General features: G+C 44.2%; 1 protein-coding gene across 1 annotated transcript in view; it reads left to right on the top strand.

Annotated features, from left to right (window-relative positions):
- The window catches only part of LAPTM5 (lysosomal protein transmembrane 5), a 100,913-nt gene that overhangs the window by 12,498 nt on the left and 73,389 nt on the right, over positions 1–15,026 (top strand). The gene's annotated exons all lie outside the window — the stretch shown is intronic.

Genomic DNA, 15,026 nt, shown 5'->3' with positions numbered 1-15,026 from the left:
TGACAGCATTTCATAGGCCAGTAGTTTAGAAATGCTGGCATTCAGGGCCAGGGATCGAGGGTGGCTAGGTGAGAATTTACGCTTTCTCTCAAATGTTTGTGAGATGGAGAGCTGAACGCTGCCATGTGACATGGTTGAGATGCTTGGTGACGCAGGTGGTGGTGTTGGTGGTACATCCCATGTTTGCTGGGCGGCAGGTGCCAACGTTCCTCCAGAGGCGGAGGAAGAGGCCGAGGCGGCGGCAGCAGCAGCAGAAGAGGCCGAGGCGGCAGCAGCAGAAGATGTAGCAGGGGGAGCCTGAGTGACTTCCTTGTTTTTAAGGTGTTTACTCCACTGCAGTTCATGCTTTGCATGCAGGTGCCTGGTCATGCAGGTTGTGCTAAGGTTCAGAACGTTAATGCCTCGCTTCAGGCTCTGATGGCACAGCGTGCAAACCACTCGGGTCTTGTCGTCAGCACATTGTTTGAAGAAGTGCCATGCCAGGGAACTCCTTGAAGCTGCCTTTGGGGTGCTCGGTCCCAGATGGCGGTGGTCAGTAGCAGGCGGAGTCTCTTGGCGGCGGGTGTTCTGATTTTTCCCACTGCTCCCTCTTTTGCTACGCTGTTGGCTCGGTCTCACCACTGCCTCTTCCTCCGAACTGTGAAAGTCAGTGGCACGACCTTCATTCCATGTGGGGTCTAGGACCTCATCGTCCCCTGCATCGTCTTCCACCCAGTCTTGATCCCTGACCTCCTGTTCAGTCTGCACACTGCAGAAAGACGCAGCAGTTGGCACCTGTGTTTCGTCATCATCAGAGACGTGCTGAGGTGGTATTCCCATGTCCTCATCATCAGGAAAAATAAGTGGTTGTGCGTTAGTGCATTCCATCTCTTCCACCCCTGGGGAAGGGCTAGGTGGATGCCCTTGGGAAACCCTGGCAGCAGAGTCTTCAAACAGCATAAGAGACTGCTGCATAACTTGAGGCTCAGACAGTTTCCCTGATATGCATGGGGGTGATGTGACAGACCGATGGGCTTGGTTTTCATGCGCCATCTGTGCACTTTCTGCAGAAGACTGGGTGGGAGATAATGTGAACGTGCTGGATCCACTGTCGGCCACCCAATTGACTAATGCCTGTACCTGCTCAGGCCTTACCATCCTTAGAACGGCATTGGGCCCCACCAAATATCGCTGTAAATTCTGCTGGCTACTGGGACCTGAGGTAGTTGGTTCACTAGGACGTGTGGCTGTGGCAGAACGGCCACGTCCTCTCCCAGCACCAGAGGGTCCACTAACACCACCACGACCATGTCCACGTCCGCGTCCCTTATTAGATGTTTTCCTCATTGTTCCCGTTCACCACAATTTTGAGAATGGCAAATTTGGGAATGCTTTTTCAACCCAGAACAAAAAGTCTGCTTTTACGGTCACTACAAATAACTTGACCAGCTAAAACTGTGCAGATTTGGTTGAATAGAGATGTGAGACCTGTTTTTTTTCGCGCTGTGTGACAGTTATAGGTTTAATCACAGAATGACACTTCTATCAGCACGCTAGCGTGTGTCTTAGGTTTTTCTGAATGACACTATCAATACCTTCAATGTAAGTGTTTCTTTTTGGGATAGATTTCAAGTAGGCCTCAAATACCACAAACTAGTTATTTTCAGAATGGCAAATTTGGGAATGCTTTTTCAACCCAGAACAAAAAGTCTGCTTTTACGGTCACTACAAATAACTTGACCAGCTAAAACTGTGCAGATTTGGTTGAATAGAGATGTGAGACCTGGTTTTTTTTTGCGCTGTGTGACAGTTATAGGTTTAATCACAGAATGACACTTCTATCAGCACGCTAGCATGTGTCTTAGGTTTTTCTGAATGACACTATCAATACCTTCAATGTAAGATTTACTTTTTGGGATAGATTTCAAGTAGGCCTCAAATACCACAAACTAGTTATTTTCAGAATGGCAAATTTGGGAATGCTTTTTCAACCCAGAACAAAAAGTCTGCTTTTACGGTCACTACAAATAACTTGACCAGCTAAAACTGTGCAGATTTGGTTGAATTGAAATGTCAGGTCTATTTTTTAGGCGCTGGGTGACAGGCTCAACTTGCCCCTGATGTAATATATGGCCAAAAAATAACCACACTGTTGATGGTTAAATGCACTTGGGTGACACAGGCTCAGCCTGCACCAGATGTAGTATACGGCCAAAAAATAACCAGACTGTTGATGGTTAAATGCACTTCTTTGACACAGGCTCAGCCTGCAGCTAATGTAGTATATGGCCAAAAAATAACCAGACTGTTGATGGTTAAATGCACTTCGGTGACACAGGCTCAGCCTGCAGCTGATGTAGGATATAGCACAAAATAACCACACTATCGATGGTTAAATACACTTGGTGATAGCTCGTGCTGGCGCACCACAAGTCACAAAATGGCCGCCGATCACCCCAGAAAAAAAGTGATCTAAAAACGCTCTGGGCAGCCTCAAAAAAGTGAGCAAGTCAATAATAGCACTTCAATGATCCACAGCTGCAGATCGATCACAGAATGAAGTCTTTTGGAGGAGTTAATCTGCCTAATCTCGCCCTAACGTCGCAGCTGCAACCTCTCCCTATACTGATCATAGCAGAGTGACGTGCGGCGCTACGTGACTCCAGCTTAAATAGAGGCTGGGTCACATGGTGCACTGGCCAATCACAGCCATGCCAATAGTAGGCATGGCTGTGATGGCCTCTTGGGCCAAGTAGTATGACGCTTGTTGATTGGCTGCTTTGCAGCCTTTCAAAAAGCGCCAAGAAAGCGCCGAACACCGAACCCGAACCCGGACTTTTACGAAAATGTTTATACAGTTCGGGTTCGCTCATCCCTACCCGCCAGCACAAGCTCATATATATAAGTAGAATTTAGCCTTCGGATAATCTCCGTTAGGCAAGGAACATACTGTGATTTCCAATTTTTTACTATGGCCAATTTGGTTGAAAGAAAAAGGTGTCCCAATACCACCCTCCCCTCACATGGTATCCTAGCCAAATCAATCCATAAAAGAGCCAATGAGGGGGATGGCGGAAGCTGGAAGCCCAGCAAATCCGAGGCGAGAGAGAATGTAGCCCTCCAAATATCTCGCAGCCTCGGACAAGACCATAGAATGTGATACATTGTGCCCCTATCGCCGCATCCCCGCCAACATAAACATGAAAGATCGGGAAATATATCACTCAGGCGATCTGGTGTATAGTACCACCTTAGTGTGGTCTTCATCAAGGACTCATAGTGCAGAGCACATCTAATATTTTTTTTTATACAGGAAAAGGCTGTAGACCACTGCTCATCAGTGAACACTAACCCCAAATCTTTTTCCCAAGTAAGCAATGGGGTCGTTTTAACAAATAATCCCTTATCTCCCATCATCATATACAGAGGCCGCAATCTTATGCATTGTGGCGGAGCCAATGACCACAGACTAAACACTTCCCGATTGCACACCAGATTAAACGGACAATTAGCTATATAGAAATGTCTAATACACAAGTATTTATAGAAATCTGTGTGTGGGTCCGCTTATGAAGATATTCAAAGGGGCAGAGGGTGTCCGAAATAAATAGTTTGGAGAGAAAGCTGTTTTATGTGGCCATTTGTTAGCCTAGAAATTAACTTAAATAACACAAATACACTTCTAATTATCTTGAGTAATTAAAGAGGTTTCCCAGAAGATACATACTAATACTCTAGTCATCAATATATGAATTTTCAAAGGTGGAGGTCAGACTACTTGCATCTCCACCAATCAGTTGTTGGAATGGGCGTTAAAACAAAATTCCTAGTGCATAGGTATTGCTACATATACCAGTAACACGACCATGTCTGTTTTTCAAAGTGCAAAACACAGACACCAGCCGTGTGCACCCGGCATCATGGAGCAGACCCATTGACTTCAATGGGTTTACGATCCGCAAGATGCGGCAAAGAATAGCATATGTAAAGAGTGACCTATTTATTTGCACCAACTGGCCTGGTCACTGACTCCAACACCATTTGCTGGCCAATGCACCTGTATCTACACTACTGTCTTGCACCTGCCAAAACACTTAACACCAGGAGCACACCAATCTTCATCAGACAGGAGCCCAACATCAGGGTGTGCCCTGAGAGAAGAAAGGGTGTGCCTTCCTGTCACTGAATGGCCCTGGAGGATATCACTGTGAGGCTTGCCACTGATGTGTGTGTCACAGTGTCACGATGGGGAGTCGGGGAAACCCCCCACCGTGTGGTGTCAAAGGGTAAAAGGGGATCAGCCTGGCCAAAAGGAGTGATAAGGGAGCTGGTCACCTCCTACAGCATCCCTAATCCTCTCCCTGACACCTCACCGTATGAGCGGACCCCGATGGTAGGACGACTCATACTCAGGATTCCTAGAGACCCTAAGTCGCCCTGGTAATCCCTCACCAAGGAGCAGGGAAGAGACGACCTGTTCATCCCAGTCATGGAGGAACAAGAGTCTCTATCTGAGGCCAGGCTGCAAGGAGAGGGGAACACCTACAGCATAAGGAGATGGCAGGCAAGCAAAACCAATATCACACTTACCTGCCACAGACACACTGACTGGAACCCGTGCACAAGTGCTGGTGTCCACACCATCATTAAAGGACACAGCACACACCACAAATCACACAGGGACCCAGGACACCCATAGCTGCAATAAACATGAGACAGGGGAATGTCTAGCAAACATGACACCAAACACCACCAGACATGTAACACCAAACTAGACATACCAACACCCTGAACTTAACCCACTCCATACAAATAGGGACAGGAAGGGAAGGAGACACCAGGATAACATTGATGACCACAAGGGTGGCCCTCACTGGACAGATGGAACAACCAGACAAGGAGCTTAACTCCTGCACACACCAAGGCTGGAGTACAACTGACTCCTGACCTAAAGCCACAGGTATAAGAAGCACAAGTGACCACACCCAGCAAGGTAGTTAACCCTTACATCACCAGACAGGGGAAGGAAGCCACTTAAAGGTGAAGTGCACACACAAGCATACCAAACCACGTAACCACCGGCAAAAGCATGCGTGGCAACCATGTCACGGCAATCACCCAGAAGGCCCAGACACTGCCACCGCATGCTCTCACAGCAACACGTTGCCGCGGGCAACCACAAGTGTGGCAATAGTGTCACACCATAGGCCATGACACACAGCCACTACCACTCCCATCCTTCACACGTTCCCCCCAGGCTGCCGTTGCAAATGTACTTGGACTATTCAGCTTGCCAGTATAATTTTAGAATACCCTCATAGGTAAATTTTGATAGAAACTATTTATGGAACTTTTTTAAATTATTTTTTGGTAGTGTAGCATCTCTATCTGGGTAGGTTGGATTATAAACAATGATCTAGCAGGGGTGTCAAACTCAAATTCATCGGGGGCCGCATCAGCAGTTTGGTCACTCTCAAAGGGCAGGAAAACTTACAGTTACTTGGCTTGGCCCTTGGGGATCTCGGACGCCACTTCCACACTTTGGCCGGGGGCTCGGTGGAGCTGATGAGGTGTTTTATCCTAATGAGAAAGATTTCATAATAAGTATTTGGAGAAGGTGCAGAGGGATAGCAGAGCAGGGAGAGGCTGGTGCTGCTACTAGGGGGTCATACCATTGGGGAGTAATAAAGCCCACCATAATGCACCCCCCAGTGCCAGTAATAATAGTGCCCTATGCCAGTAATAGCAGCCCCCCTGTGCCAGTAATAGCAGCCCCCAGTAATAAGAGCCCCCAGTAATAACAGCCCCCAGTAATAAGAGCCCCTCTGTGCCAGTAATAACAGCCCCCAGTAATAAGAGCCCCTCTGTGCCAGTAATAACAGCCCCCAGTAATAAGAGCCCCTCTGTGCCAGTAATAACAGCCCCCAGTAATAAGAGCCCCTCTGTGTCAGTAATAACAGCCCCCAGTAATAACAGCCCCTCTGTGCCAGTAATAACAGCCCCTAGTAATAAGAGCCCCTCTGTGCCAGTAATAACAGCCCCCAGTAATAACAGCCCCTCTGTGCCAGTAATAACAGCCCCCAGTAATAAGAGCCCCTCTGTGCCAGTAATAACAGCCCCCAGTAATAACAGCCCCTCTGTGCCAGTAATAACAGCCCCCAGTAATAAGAGCCCCTCTGTGCCAGTAATAACAGCCCCCAGTAATAAGAGCCCCTCTGTGTCAGTAATAACAGCCCCCAGTAATAAGAGCCCCTCTGTGTCAGTAATAACAGCCCCCAGTAATAAGAGCCCCTCTGTGTCAGTAATAACAGCCCCCAGTAATAAGAGCCCTTCTGTGTCAGTAATAACAGCCCCTCTCTGCCAGTAATAACAGCCCCCGCCAGTAATAACAGCCCCCCTTTGCCAGTACTAACAGCCCCCCCTTTGCCAGTAATAACAGCCCCCACCAGTAATTACAGCCCCCCCTTTGCCAGTAATAACAAACAGCCCCCCCTTTGCCAGTAATAACAGCCCCCGCCAGTAAAAGTATTGTACATAATAAAAAATAATTAAAAAAACACATACTTACCTCCATGTCAGTGATGCGATGCAGGCCTCTTCTGGCCTGTGTACCACGCTGTATGGCTCAGGCAGCGCGATGACGTCATCGCGCCGCCTGCGCCGGCCTCTGATAGGCTGCAGGCACTAGGCCGGCAGCCTATCAGAGGAAGGGAAAGGGACACGCCTCTCCCTCCCCTACCGCAGCACAGGCAGGCATCTGTATCGCTGTCCTGAGGACGGCGATACAGATGACTGGAGATGAGCGCTTCCACAATGGAAGCGCTCATCTCCCTGTGCCCAGCCGCCGCCGCCAGCTCGCTTGCTGCGCGGGCCACATGACGAGGTCTGGCGGGCCGGATTCGGCCCGAGGGCCTTGTGTTTGACACCCGTGATCTAGAGTCTTCCTTTATTTTCCATTTACAGTATTTATTTTATTGTTTAATTAAACAGCCATCTACATATACTGTATAATAAAAATATATAATACAGATCCCATTTATCAACAGGTACCAGCATATCTTGCTGATGCATGACTTACTGTGAAATACTGCCTATGAATCAGCACAGCTAGAAATTATTATACAAACTAGATGTAGATGTGTTATTTTGAACATATATAGGGCCCATCATTTGTGAAAAATGTATCTAGGAAAAAAGAGATACAGTATATTACAGTTGCTCTTACAAATACCATACATGTTCTGAATGTGAATATTAAAGTGGATTTTGACCCAGAACTCAAGGTTGACATATATTAATAAATGAGAAAAAAGAGCAGCTAAACATATTACAGTTTATACTTTTCTTTCCTTCCAGAGATAAGGACATTTTTCTGTTTAGCCATGACAGCCATTTTGGTAGTCTCTTCTGATGTAGTTTCTCAAAGACTGTTATTTTTTTTCTTCAATATGTTCTATTAGGGAGTCCTGGCTATTATCATTTAAAAATGTGTCTCAAAAACAAAACTCAAAATAATAATAATAATAATAATAATCATTTCTTAAAAGGTCAAAAAAGAGGACCTGGCACCAAAAAGAGCAATGGAGTCTGCAGACAGCATGTTGTAGAGCAGAAGGAACAGAGCAGATTGATATAAAGTTTTTTGGAAAAGATTCAGTAAAACTTGTAGTTTTTACATTTATATCTGCAGGCCTATTGGTACAGGAGGGAGGTGTTATCAGTGACTGACAGCTATCTCTCTATGTACACTTATACACACAATGCCATCAGTCACTGATATCTCTTCCTCTCTGTACCGATGCTGTTAACAGACGGTAGAAAAAGCAGAGATATAAATGTAACAATGGCAGTTGGCAGCCGCCAGCGTGCAGCGGATCCTGCTATGTACCTCAGTCGAACTGCACACAAGGCTCCTCTTCTCCGCTGCAGGCTCCGGGCCCGCTTTCCTGCACTGTCGCGGGCGGCGACAGCTTCAGTAGCACCTTGTAGGAGCCGCACACATCCTGTTTCTTTAAGGGTTCGTGAACGCCCCTGATTCCGCCTTCTCTCCAATCCCGGCCAGGCACCACCTTCATAAGGGTGCCTCCCCCTTCCTGTGATGCCTGAGCAATATTCTGCAGCAAAGGTTCCAGCCTGTTGTTCAGGTTTGGGATCGGTGTTCTGTATATTTTATTATTTTCCATTATAACATGGTTATAATGAAAAATAATAGCATTCTTTCATTCAGAATGCTAAGTAAAAGGTCCATTGTGGGGTTAAAAATAAAATAAAAATGTAACTCACCTCATCCAGTTGATCGCGGAGCCAGGCTTGTCTTCTTTCTTCTTCTTCTTGCAGGACCTGGCTGGAAAAGGACCTTCGGTGACATAATCGCATTCACCACGTGAGCTCGGTGACGTCAGCGCAGGTTCTGCTGAATGAAGATAGAAGATAGACGTCCTTTTCCAGCCAGGTCCTGCAAGAAGAAGAAGAAAAAAGACGAGCCCGGCTGCGCGATCAACTGGATATATTATTTTTAACCCCACAAAGGACCTTTTACTTAGCATTCTGAATTAAAGAATGCTATTATTTTTCATTATAACCATGTTATAATGGAAAATAATAAAGTAAATGGGGTCCTGGGTAACTCATCCCTCGCACTTCCTTGCGGATGCTTGCGATTTTCACGCATACCCATTCATTTCTATGGGGCCTGCATTGCGTGAAAAACGCAGAATATAGAACATGCTGCGATTTTCAAGCAATGCACAAGTTATGCGTGAAAATCACCGCTCATCTGCACAGCCCCATTGAAGTGAATGGGTCCGGATTCAGTGCGGGTGCAATGCGTTCACCTCACGCATCGCATCCGCACGGAATACTCGCCCGTGTGAAAGGGGCCTAACAGTGCAAACAATATTTTGTTATTTAGTTAACTGGTTATACTTACAGCAGATGGTCTCTAAACGCACTCCAGCACAGTCCTAATGGGCATATTAAACTGAAACTAGGTCTGCTATGCAAGTGGAAGTAGAGTGTGAAACAAAAATATAAAAATAATCCCCTTTTCTAATCTTTGAGGGGCCTACAAAGTTTAAAAGATAAAATAGGGTATACAAGAACAAAAATAAAAAATGCACAAAAAATAACCAGCCCTCCCAGCTCAAAAAAGAAATAAATAACAAATAAAAAAAAAACATTCCCCACCCTAATCATTGTCAAAGGTCTAGCAAAACCAGGATAACACTATATCATTAACTATTACTCAAAACAAGGAGAGAAGTCTAGCTTCCCATAAAAAAGCCTAAACATCCGTGCCTCCCCAAGTGATTGCAGGTGAGCTGAGCCATTTACTGCTGTTGAATTTTATATTATTAACTATTACTGCATATTTGTAGCATCATTATTTGCTATTTCTTCAAACTAGAAGCCTAAAAATTCTGAAAAAGCACAAATTACACATTTAAAATATGAAGAGAAACCTGCATTATTCATGAAAATAAGAAAGCAAATAAGAAATATCTGGAGCACTCAACGAATGCAGTGGGCTCATGATTATCAGCCTGCTGTCATTTTGAGAGTATCGTTTCTCCACCACCCTCACAGGAATATATAACTGTTTGTACAAATGACCCCTTTGAAATACACAGTATATGGCTCGAATAAAGTATATACTGGATATTTTATAGTCACTGAGGTGTATGTAGTATAAGATGAGTCAATGTACATTGCAATACGACAGTGTAAAGCAGAACAAAGTGCAGTTTCTGTGAAATACAATAGCAACAAAAGCTGTAAATACTGATATTGCTGCGCCAGTCATAAATATAGACATAGCTGGGCATGTAATAAATAGGCATAGCGGCATGTGGCAGCAGCTGCTGTCTGTGGTTACATTAGTGATTGCAGGTGCTGTCTTGCAGATGAGCATCTTGGCTCAGAGATTACGTATTTATTTCCCATGAGGAGCCCAAGTTTAAACTGAGAAAGGAAACTTATCTTACCACTAAAACGGAAGGTGAAAATATTTCCAGTTAATGACGAGCTATGCGCATGAGTGCAGAAAATACTGTAGGTAGCACAGAGCAAAATGAAAGCCTCCCATACTCATTCGACCATCTTCACTGGGGCAGGCCATCAATCTAATGTGCATGGGGAGCTTTAGGTTTTAAAAGGTGTCCGACAGTGGCATTCTCCTCCCTCACCATTGAAAACACATACAGTCGTGGCCAAAAGTTAGGAGAATGACATAAATATTGGAAATTGGAAAAGTTGCTGCTTAAGTTTTTATAATAGCAATTTGCATATACTCCAGAATGTTATGAAGAGTGATCAGATGAATTGCATAGTCCTTCTTTGCCATGAAAATTAATTTAATCCCAAAAAAACCTTTCCACTGCATTTCATTGCTGTCATTAAAGGACCTGCTGAGATCATTTCAGTAATCGTCTTGTTAACTCAGGTGAGAATGTTGACGAGCACAAGGCTGGAGATCATTATGTCAGGCTGATTGGGTTAAAATGGCAGACTTGACATGTTAAAAGGAGGGTGATGCTTGAAATCATTGTTCTTCCATTGTTAACCATAGTGACCTGCAAAGAAACGCGTGCAGCCATCATTGCGTTGCATGAAAATGGCTTCACAGGCAAGGATATTGTGGCTACTAAGATTGCACCTCAATCAACAATTTATAGGATCATCAAGAACTTCAACTTCAAGAGGTTCAATTCTTGTTAGGAAGGCTTCATGGCGTCCAAGAAAGTCCAGCAAGCGCCAGGATCGTTTCCTAAAGAGGATTCAGCTGCGGGATCGGAGTGCCACCAGTGCAGAGCTTGCTCAGGAATGACAGCAGGCAGGTGTGAGCGCATCTGCACGCACAGTGAGGCGAAGACTTTTGGAAGATGGCCTGGTGTCAAGAAGGCCAGCAAAGAAGCCACTTCTCTCCAAAAAAAACATCAGGGACAGATTGATATTCTGCAGAAAGTATGGTGAATGGACTGCTGAGGACTGGGGCAAAGTCATATTCTCCCATAAAGCCTCTTTCCGATTGTTTGGGGCATCTGGAAAAAGGCTTGTCCGGAGAAGAAAAGGTGAGCGCTACCATCAGTCCTGTGTCATGCCAACAGTAAAGCATCCTGAGACCATTCATGTGTGGGGTTGCTTCTCATCCAAGGGAGTGGGCTCACTCACAATTTTGCCCAAAAACACAGCCATGAATAAAGAATGGTACCAAAACACCCTCCAACAGCAACTTCTTCCAACAATCCATCAACAGTTTGGTGAAGAACAATGCATTTCCCAGCACGATGGAGCACCGTGCCATAAGGAAAAGTGATAACTAAGTGGCTTGGGGACCAAAACGTTGACATTTTGGGTCCATGGCCTGGAAACTCCCCATATCTTAATCCCATTGAGAACTTGTGGTCAATCCTTAAGAGGCGGGTGGACAAACAAAAACCCACTAATTCTGACAAACTCCAAGAAGTGATTATGAAAGAATGGGTTGCTATCAGTCAGGAATTGGCCCAGAAGTTGATTGAGAGCATGTCCAGTCGAATTGCAGAGGTCCTGAAAAAGAAGGGCCAACACTGCAAATACTGACTCTTTGCATAAATGTCATGTAATTGTCGATAAAAGCCTTTGAAACGTATGAAGTGCGTGTAATTATAATTCACTACATCACAGAATCAACTGAAACAAAGATCTAAAAGCAGTTTAGCAGCAAACTTTGTGAAAACTAATATTTGTGTCATTCTCAATACTTTTGGCCACGACTGTACACGCTAGGCTATTGTGTATATGTATGGTGCAGTCAGAAGAGATAGCTGTCAGTCGACAGCTAGTTAAGTTGTATGGTCATTCTTAGGGTACATTTACATGACCGTATGAATGGGTCCACATCCGTTCTGCAATTTTGCGGAATGGGTGCGGACCCATTCATTTCAATGCAAAAATGCAAAGAAATATATAGGACATGTCCTATTCTTGTCCGCAATTGCAGACAATAGGCATTTTCTATATAGTGCCAGCCAGGTATACACACACTGCATATATAATAAACACATATACATATAAAAAAAATAAAGTGGGTATAGATATATGTATAATATATAGAACAGTGTATGAGGTGTAATTTATACCTCACATATCAGTACACTGCTGTATATACAGGGAGTGCAGAATTATTAGGCAAATGAGTATTTTGACCACATCATCCTCTTTGTGCATGTTGTCTTACTCCAAGCTGTATAGGCTCGAAAGCCTACTACCAATTAAGCATATTAGGTGATGTGCATCTCTGTAATGAGAAGGGGTGTGGTCTAATGACATCAACACCCTATATTAGGTGTGCATAATTATTAGGCAACTTTCCTTTGGCAAAATGGGTCAAAAGAAGGACTTGACAGGCTCAGAAAAGTCAAAAATAGTGAGATATCTTGCAGAGGGATGCAGCACTCTTAAAATTGCAAAGCTTCTGAAGCGTGATCATCGAACAATCAAGCGTTTCATTCAAAATAGTCAACAGGGTCGCAAGAAGCGTGTGGAAAAACCAAGGCGCAAAATAACTGCCCATGAACTGAGAAAAGTCAAGCGTGCAGCTGCCAAGATGCCACTTGCCACCAGTTTGGCCATATTTCAGAGCTGCAACATCACTGGAGTGCCCAAAAGCACAAGGTGTGCAATACTCAGAGACATGGCCAAGGTAAGAAAGGCTGAACGACGACCACCACTGAACAAGACACACAAGCTGAAACGTCAAGACTGGGCCAAGAAATATCTCAAGACTGATTTTTCTTAGGTTTTATGGACTGATGAAATGAGAGTGAGTCTTGATGGGCCAGATGGATGGGCCTGTGGCTGGATTGGTAAAGGGCAGAGAGCTCCAGTCCGACTCAGACGCCAGCAAGGTGGAGGTGGAGTACTGGTTTGGGCTGGTATCATCAAAGATGAGCTTGTGGGGCCTTTTCGGGTTGAGGATGGAGTCAAGCTCAACTCCCAGTCCTACTGCCAGTTTCTGGAAGACACCTTCTTCAAGCAGTGGTACAGGAAGAAGTCTGCATCCTTCAAGAAAAACATGATTTTCATGCAGGACAATGCTCCATCACACGCGTCCAAGTACTCCACAGCGTGGCTGGCAAAAAAGGGTATAAAAGAAGAAAATCTAATGACATGGCCTCCTTGTTCACCTGATCTGAACCCCATTGAGAACCTGTGGTCCATCATCAAATGTGAGATTTACAAGGAGGGAAAACAGTACACCTCTCTGAACAGTGTCTGGGAGGCTGTGGTTGCTGCTGCACGCAATGTTGATGGTGAACAGATCAAAACACTGACAGAATCCATGGATGGCAGGCTTTTGAGTGTCCTTGCAAAGAAAGGTGGCTATATTGGTCACTGATTTGTTTTTGTTTTGTTTTTGAATGTCAGAAATGTATATTTGTGAATGTTGAGATGTTATATTGGTTTCACTGGTAAAAATAAATAATTGAAATGGGTATATATTTGTTTTTTGTTAAGTTGCCTAATAATTATGCACAGTAATAGTCACCTGCACACACAGATATCCCCCTAAAATAGCTAAAACTAAAAACAAACTAAAAACTACTTCCAAAAATATTCAGCTTTGATATTATTGAGTTTTTTGGGTTCATTGAGAACATGGTTGTTGTTCAATAATAAAATTAATCCTCAAAAATACAACTTGCCTAATAATTCTGCACTCCCTGTACTATGTAACTGTACATACTGCATATAAGCATGTGTTATATATGTAGTGTGTATATGTGTTTGTGTATAAATATATATATTTATATATATATATATATATATACACTGTATATATATATATATATATATATATGTAGAGCAGTGTACTGATGTGAGACATACAAAGTATAATCGATGCCGTGTGTACAGAAATATGTGGTCAGTTACACATTATGGCCACTGTGTGTGAGGTAAATGAAGTAGTGGTCATTGTATCTGTCTGCAGTATTATATATAAGTGAGCAATGAGTAACAACAGGACTGGGGGGGGATGAAGAGAAAAGTGGAGGACCTCCTCTTACGACTCCATTCCAGTCTCAATGGATCAATGCAGAGCAAATTGTTCACTTCTAATCCTTGCTGTTAGGGGTTGAAGGACCTATAAGTGTGGTCATCACAGGTCCTGGTAGATGCACCAGGACCTGTGACATCATCCTTGGTGCAGTTCCTTTGCTATATCCTGCAGGACCTGTGATGCTGAAGATGATGTCATCACAGGTCCTGGCAGATGCACTGTTCTAACCTGGGAACTACACTATACTATGTGTGCAGTTCCCTTACAGGACCTGTGATGACATCAAAGGTCCTTTCACTTTCTCCACTGACAATAGGAATTCCTGAATAAAGCTGGATGTAAGCCAATATTAAAGTTAATTAGGGGGCAGGGTCTATCATCCACTGCGGGCCCCCCTTCCATAGCAGCTGCATGGTCTGCCTCTATGGGAGGATCGCCACTGCCTGAGAGAACCTTGTTATAAAAGGAGCATGGAATCAGTGGTAGGAGGTAAGCAGAGGTGTAATATAAGACAGCTATTTATTGACAGCAATCTCTGACAGTTTCCCTTATTTTAGTAACTACTTGCTTTCCTCATGTAATAACAATTCTGGATCTTCTATTCTCATGGCTCTATGTTGTGCTATTTCTCTATTAGTCCTGTTAGGAGTTAATAATGAATTACTAGCAGTCTGCAATGAAGGTCCAGATGGGTGTTACCAGTTGAGGGTGTGTCACTGACAGCACTGATTGGGTAGTGACAGACTGTGCTGGGACACCTTCCCCCCCTCAACTGATAGCACCCAGCTGGACTTCATTGCAAACTGCAATTCAATCATAACTCCTAGCAACAATAATAATAATTAAACTCAACCATTTATGTACTAAAAATAGAAAATTACTGATACTGCGATGATGCTAAAATATCTGGATATGAGGCAGCTCAGCCTGATAGATGTGAATAGGGTTCTGCTATAATAGCTTACGAAGCTCATAGATAACACTACCACTGTTTCTGGATAATTCT

This window comes from Bufo bufo, chromosome 3 (assembly GCF_905171765.1).
Source record: "Bufo bufo chromosome 3, aBufBuf1.1, whole genome shotgun sequence".
Lineage (NCBI taxonomy): Eukaryota > Metazoa > Chordata > Amphibia > Anura > Bufonidae > Bufo > Bufo bufo.
Note: the sequence above shows the minus strand (reverse complement) of the source record. Positions and strands in the feature narration are given on the sequence as shown.